An 8,116-nucleotide genomic window follows, 5' to 3' on the forward strand; every position below is an offset into this window, starting at 1 on the left:
GTGGTGGGGTCAGATCGGGTGCAATTCCTACACTGTCTCCAGTGTTGTCCCCTGTAGGGCTATGGGTCAGTGAGGGACGTCCTGTCTTGTGGTGGGGCCGGCCATGTGGTCTTCTTCTCTGTGCATTGGCTACTCTATTTCTTTCATCAGTTTGCCTCAAGGTTTTCTCACTGTGCTTCACAAAGTGGCACTGGAAGAATCTGCCACAGGGCGGGATCCCTCTCTGTCATCTTTTTTTTTCATGGACATTCCCATGGATTGAGGATCATGGTCTTCTTGGGCCTCTGTGCCTCCTGGTAGGAAGCTGGCCACATATCAGATGACATGGAGGAAGATGTAAGAGGACAGAGTGCTCTCACTGACTTCACGACAGCCACGGCTTGCTTCTGTACCCATACCTGATAGGCTCTCTTTGAGGTGTAGGAAGTTCTAGTGTGGTTAGTATTGATTTTTGTCTGGGTAGTGTTATAGGAGAGTCCAACTGACATTTGTATTTATAGTGATTAATAGTTAGTCTTCAGTGGGCTTCCACAGCCATTTTCTCTTCAACCTCAAAGCCACTCTAGGATCAAACATGACTGGTGGTGGTGTGCTCACTTAAGATTAATCGTCTCTTTCCAGTTGTCAGATTCTAGGATGTGGCCAATAATTCCCAGGTGAAATATGGACTGCTTGGTGGTACTTACTTAATCCTTATTGCCTAGTGCTGTTCCTTACTAAATTGATGAAGAAGACTGAATGAAATACTACGCTAAGGAGTTAGTTTTACTCTGTAAGCAGCTTTTAAAGGACCAAGAAGGCTGAAAAATCAGATGGGGGTGTAGCAGCACTCCTCCAGATGCGAGGTCACTACTGTATCTCCCAGCACAAGCCTCTCATTGCTAACAATGCGGGGCTTTATCAGTCAGTACTGGGTGGTATAGGGCTCCCTTGCCTTCTGTGTTGTCTTAGTCAATGTTCTCTATTTCACTTTTTTATTTGATCTCTCCAGATTCTAATACCCATTGTAGTGGCTACACAGTCTCACAGACAAAAGTTATGATTAAAAGTGTTCATTAAGGAAGTAGTATCGCCAGTGAGGAATGCGCCGGGTCATTGTTTACTGGGACATGTTGCAAAGTTTCAGGTCTGCTAATATGTGCCCAAAGGGGCACACCACTCTGCTGTAAACCTCAACCTGAAGGCATTCAGTTCAAGTTCTGTGGGTCAGCAAACCCAGCTCCCTGAATTAATTGCCCAGAGACTACCCTACTCCAGTAAGTGGATAACATACATTTGTGCCGGGTGTCTTATGTGTAAGCATGGTAAGATATTTGCTGCGGCCTTGGTTCTGGAGGGGCTGTCATTGGTGTACTATAGGGGTGAGGTCACCACTTAAAGCTGAGGGGACAGTAGTGTCATGACTAAGGGGCAGCAGGGCTGGGCTAAAGGGGTAGCACCACCTTTCACAACTAGGAGAAAGTGAGGTCAACCAAAGGCAAGGGAACTGTGTTGTCTTCCCAGTGGGCTGAGAAGGCAAAGCTGAAGCCCAGGGCTGAGGGTCCTTCACCCTGAATCCAGGGGGGATAGCCAACACCCAGTCACTGAGGCAGTGCCCATCAGAAGGACCCCCTTCCAAGACTGACCATTAAAGGGAGCAGGCGACTGGACTGCCCGATGTGCTTGGTTAATGTGATTTGGGTCTACTCCCGTACCTCAAGGAGTTACAGCCTCAGAAACCCACAGGGGTATTTCCACCCTGTCCTACATGGGCCACTGTGAGTTTGGGGGTTTTAGTGACCGTTTAGGAGAGAACAGAGCTGTTCTAGTGTAATAACCTAGCTTAGCATGAAGAACTCCATTTTGTTTTAAACTGCTTCAACCTCCTGCTAGCAACTAGCTGCATCCCTACCCCCTCCCTTCTCTCCTGACAGACCTTGACTCTCCCAAGATGTCTCTGAACGCTTCCTGCCCAATTAGCAAGAAACTATCCTGTTAGACCTTGAATTACTACCGCAGTAGACCTTGAATTACTACCGCAGTTGTGCTGTTCCGTTCCCCCAGCTCCCTTCTAACCCTGCCAGTTTGATAAGAATGTAACTGTTTGAATATCCCTCCCCTTAAGCCAGCCCACTGCTTGAAACTATAAAAATCCTATTCTTTCTTTGCCCTGGGTCAAGTTTTCCAGGGTCTAGCCTACTCTCAAACCAGCTGTTATAAAGGCTTTAATTATTAATCAAGTGGTGTGGCTGATCTTGCCCAGTACAACAGGGTTTCCAAGGCTGTGAAACTTTACGGGGCAAAGAGCCTCATCTTTCTCCCAAAGAGCAGCTCTCATTGCCAGAGTCGATGCTGACTCCTGCTGGCGCTTTCGAACTGCCAACCGTGTAGATCGTGCCCAATGAATACCACAGATGCTACACCACAGGGCTGCTAATAAAGCAGAGGGCCCCAGGAACAGGAATGGGAATAGAGATATCAAAAGGGTAGGGGTAGGGGGAAGGGGGAGAGTTGGGCAGGGAGAGGGCCCCCAATCCCAATGAATGGCACATAACCACACACACCCAGCCAGGGGGGAAGAACAGAAACCAGAGGGGGGAGGGAGACAGCAATAGGAGTGAGATTTGAAAATAATTAACAATATATATCTATCAGGGGACCACGAGGCTGGGGGGGGTGGGGGGGAGCTGATCCCAGGGGCTCAATGGAAAGTAAATGTCTAGAAAAGAGCACTAGAATATATGTACGAATATGTCAATACAATTGATGTGTGGATTGTAACAAGAGTTGTAAGAGCCCCCAATTAAAAAAACCACACACAAGAGGGAAAAACAAACAAAAAAATAAAGTAGAGGGGCAATGAAAAAGAGAAAGACCTTCAAGGAGATGGACAGTGGCCACAACCATGGGCTCAGGCATAACAACTGGGAGGATGGCTCAGGACCAGTGATGTTTCCTTCTGGTGTGTGTAGGGTTGCTACTCAGAGGTAACTGACAACAAATAAGTAATTCTTCATCTTTACCCAGAGCAAAAACTGGTAAAAAATTGGTCCTGGTTTCTTTCATAGGGAAATGAAATATTTGAAACATTCTGATTGCTATACAATTTTTCCAACTAAACTTAGTATTCTAAACCTGAATCCATTAACTTCTTCCTCAAATTTACCCATTCTATAACCTCTTTGATTGATGAGCCAGACTCCCCAGCTAGAAGCCTCTGCTCCTCTGACACCATAATCTCGTCCTTTATTCCTTCCTCCGGCCTGACTGATTTTGGTCTACCTCTGACCATTTCCTCCTCCATCCCGCTGTTCTTAGTCATGCTGCTGGCTGCTCAGTTACCACGCAGCTGCTATGAGAGCCTCATCACTGGTCTCCCTGCTTGTAGCCTTACCATCTTTTTATCTTATTATAAAGGCTGTGAGGGTTGGTTCCAGGCCCGTCAATTTTTCAGTCTCCTATGTACAGAGTCACTCCCTCTTTGAGGCTTGAGCCCACACAAAGGTGCTCTGGTGGTGCAGTAAGTAACCTGTTGGTTGCTAACCAGAGTTCTGCTGGAGAAAGACTGGGCTTTCTACTCCAGTAAGCAGTTACAGTCTCGGAAGCCCACGGGCAGTTCTACCCTGTTCTATAGGGTTGCTATGAGTCATATCGACTCAGTGACAGTGAGCTGGGGTCTTTTAGGGTTCCTATGAGGTAGTAAACGATTCCATGGCAGTGAGTTTTGGTTCTTATTGTTTTGGTATCCAAAATACTTAATTCCTACAACACAATAGAAGCTCAAAAACCCAATATAAATGAGTGCAGGACTTAGCACGAAATTATATAGCTGACCAACAAAGCAATAAAACTGTTCTACAGCATTACTTATCAGAGAATTACAACTACCCAGAGCTACCACAACACACCTACCAGATGGCTAAGATAAAAAGGATGGCAAGCACCCAGGGACAGTAAAGGGTGAGAACGGCTGGAACATCGGACATTGCTGGTAAACCCCAAATTCACTTCCATGGAGTTGACATGGACTCACAGCACCCCACAGGGCAGAGTGGAACCACCCCTAAGGGTTTCCAGGACTAACTCTTTATGGAAGTAGAAATCTCCATCTTTCTCCTGAGGAGTGGCTGATGGTTTTGAACTGCTGACCTGTGGTTAGCAATCCAAAAGTGTAACCACTCTACCACCATTGCTGGTAGGAGAGCAAATGACAGACCAGCGTTGGAAAAGTGGTTGGAACCGGTCCTAAATACCTATCCAAAAGAAAAATTCTTGTCCACACAAAGTCTTATATAAGAATGTTCGGAGCAGCTGTACCAGAATAGCCCCAAAGTGGCAATGTTCCAAATGGCCATCATTCAGCAGATGGATAAATGGCAGTATATTCATCTGCCGAAATAAAACTGAGCAATAAGCAGAAATGAGCCACTGAGCCAGGCCATCTACCTAGATGAGTCTGAAGGACATTATGCTAACTAAGTGAAAGAAGCCAGGCACAAAACTATATACAGGATGCTTCCACTTATACAAATAAGCAAAACTCAGCTCTGCTGAGTGATCAATGGGTATGTGTGCGGGTGTGAATGCACCAGCATGTACTCACTGGGGATTGATGGGAAAGAGGTGAGAGGGCACTTTCTGGGGTTCTGGAAATGTTTTGTCCAGTTAACATTACACAGGCTTATCCAACTGCCAACTCAACTTATTTCACCTATGTAAACCATAACTCCATAAAAGAAAAATGAAGCAACCATAAATGATCTCTAATACAAAACCTAATCATTACTCTTTGTTATTGGATTGAGTCTTTATTACTCCAATGCAAAAACACAACAACACACAACTTTTCTGGGCACAGCATAGTAGGAACACCATTCAGACCTCAAATACATAAATAGGACCTCAAGTACATAAATGGCCTATGTTCTATGAGCCTTGGTTTTATCTGTACAAACCTGGGAAGTTTAAGTGAATGGGAAGCATCTTGTACAGTACCTGGTACAAGTTTACTAACGGTTAGCAATTTAGCAAAGTGCTGTTACAAACCCAAACCAAGCTCAATGTTGTTGAGTGGATTCTGACTCTTGCTGACACTGCAGGAGTTTCAATTGTCTTAAAGGGTCCCCAAGGAGGGAACACGGGTGGCGCCTAGTAGGTTACACGTAGACCCATGTCATGGGAAATGCCTCAGAGTTGGCTCTATGTGGCTCATAGTCACAGAACTATTTGTTGGATCTGTGAGCAGGAACTACAAGGGGAAAAATGTTACAGCCTTAGAAACCCACAGGGACAGTTCTATCCTTTCCTACAGGGGCACCATAATTAAGAACTAATTCTATGACAGCAAATACGGTTTTGTTGGGTATTTGGGGCAATGGTTCCTGAGTCAGAACCAGGCGGTGTTTCATTGTGCTGTCCACAGGTCGCCATGAGTTGGAGCAGACGAGAGCACCTTACCGCAGCAGTCAGAATGGACTCAAAGGCAGTGGGTTATCGGGTTCCCAAGGCTGGAGGTCTTCCCAGCAGACTGCCACATCTTTTTCCACTGAGCAGCCAGCAGTTAGTTGGTTAGCAGGCAAGCACTTTATCCACTGCACCGTCAGGATTCCTTACATTGTTAGGTGTCATCAAGTCTGCTCCAACTGAAATCACCCATGTCCAACTGAAGTAAAACACAACCTGGTCCCATGCCATCCCCCTAATTGTTTTGTTTGAACCATTCTTGCAGCTACTATGTCAATCTATCTCATGAAGGGTCTTCCTCCTTTTCACTGCCCCTCTCTACCAAACCTGATGTCCTTCTCCAGTGACTGCTGTCACATTCTAAAGTATGTGAGACCTATCGTATCTTCTAAGGAGGATTCTGGCTGTGCCTCCTTATGGAAGACTCTTACTTGAAATATTTGCCCCTAACCTTTCCCTTTTTGTCAGAAAACTCTGCACCTTTCACAAAACTGACCCCACTCCTTACAGGTAATTTGGGATTGGGAGACAGGAGGCAGGTAAGTGTCTTGCACCTCAGACCAGTTCCTTTTGTCACTTAACATTGTCATTATAATGTTTATGTAAATCAAATCTTTGGATAACCAAATTATATTTAAAGGTCTACAGGAAGCTTTTTTTAAAGCCTATACTGTTTTTCTCAAATGCAAGACTTTTTATTAAGATTATTCACACTGAATACAAGCATCTTATACAGGTCGACTAGAAAGTGGTCTAACTATCTACCAAATGGAAGATGAGCAGACCAAAATCTGCTCTTCATAAAGAGCAAGACCCCTGAAGAAATGTGCCCCTCCCCCCTTCTTCCCACCAACGGAGGGGGAGGGAATTACAGCAAACCTCCTGTTCAGAGAGATTTATCTTGATTGTAGATCACACAGTACAGTTGCCTAATGCAACGCCCTAGGTTTCCCCAATTACACTCACCGAGGTCCCCGCCAGTCTGCAGCATGGAGCATTTTCAAGGACACAAGGCATTTATAAAAAACGGCCTTGAGCAAAAATAAAAGCACTAACTGCATTTAAGGCCACCTATCCTTTTGCTAGAGTGTTTAATTAATTACAACTTTGTCTAAAGAGTTCCTTGAATTTTAGCAGTTAGGGCTGAGCCAATAGGCTGCTGTTTTATCTTCACTCAGGCTGCCACAGTAAGAACCCACCACAAACCTTAGCACAGTTTGAAAGCTTTTAGGGCCCAACAATTCTATTGTGTGTCCCTGACAGGCCCTGACTAAATGAAAACTTGAAACTGTAAATAGCAGAGAACACCATATTGGGGGGTGGGTGGGGAGGTGAGGTTAAAATTGGACAACGAATGAGTTCACACCTTGACCTGTTGTCTATATTGTCAGAAAAAGCCCACGCTATTAAATAGGAATCAACGCAAAAAAAAAAAAATCTCTAATGATTAAAGAGCCAAATGTTTCTTCTCACTGGAAAATTCTATGCGCCATTTTTATACCATGTTTTAAAGGCAGTGCTTCCCAATGCCGTGGTGTTTGTTGGCAAGTGGCTCTAGTCTTAGTCCCAATCCTAATGTCACAAAACCAAAAATGAACTGGGAATGGACAGTGCTGGTACAGTCTAGGTGTGTCAAAGTGAGTGGGCACAGGGCTCCCACTGCACCTAGTAATCACTCCCAAAACTCAAACTCACTGTAATGGAGTCCATCCTGACTCACTGCGACCCTACAGGTCAGGGCAGAGCTACCCCTGTGTGCTTCTGAGGCTGTAAATCTTAATAGGAGTTGTAAGCCTCTGAGCAGCTGGGGAGTTTGAACTGCTGGTGTTGCACTGCATAGTCCAACACATGTCACCAGGGCTGGTGATAATCACTGCTGCCCCAAAGTAGGATCTTAAACGCTCCCGTAAAAAGATACATTAAAAAATAAAACCAGATTTGCCTTCGGGTGTCCGTGAGGGAACAGAGACCACCAGCTGATGGGCGGGCAAGAGGGTAAGTGGGTGTAAAATGGCTTCCCCAGCAATTCACTAGCAAATCGCTTGGCGTGAAAGCCGTTCAAACAGGTGTGGCGGAACCATTCACAAGTGGTAGCAGAAACTTGCAGCCGCTTCAGCTCGGCATCCGAAGCTGCAAACCAGGGCAAGCAAAGCAGGTTAGAAGATGCTGGCAGTGAGCATGGGCATTCCAGACCTTCAACCACACCAAGAAAACAAATTCCCTGCCTTCGAGTCCATGCCGACTCACAGCGACCGTCTAGGGCAGGGCAGGCCTGCCCACCGTGGGCTGCGGGCCTCCTTTCTCCCTTCAACCACACAGGTAAGGTAGAGCTTCCAAACGACGACAAAGCCGCAGCCGTTCGATCCCCACCCTGTGACAGAGCAGAACGGCCCCCATCGGGTTTCCCAGGGCACTCGTCGTTAGGGAAGCGGCCGGTCACCTCTTCGTCGCAAGGAGCAGCTGGGATACGGGGGTGGGGGGTTGAAACCGACCTTTGACTTCCCACCCGGGTGCTTTAACCAGTGCGCCACTCCGGGCTCCAGAAAATATGCCAAGGCACCTAAAAGACGCTGCCCAAGCACAACGTCGGGGTGTTTTATTACTGGTATTATCATTCGGTTAAAGGATGGCCAGGAAAAACACTTGCTTCGCAGATGGATCCGAGTTCCCGGGC

Source organism: Echinops telfairi, unplaced genomic scaffold (genome assembly GCF_000313985.2).
Source record: "Echinops telfairi isolate 266 unplaced genomic scaffold, ASM31398v2 ScPeMD7_1;HRSCAF=3_0, whole genome shotgun sequence".
Classification (NCBI taxonomy): Eukaryota; Metazoa; Chordata; class Mammalia; order Afrosoricida; family Tenrecidae; genus Echinops; species Echinops telfairi.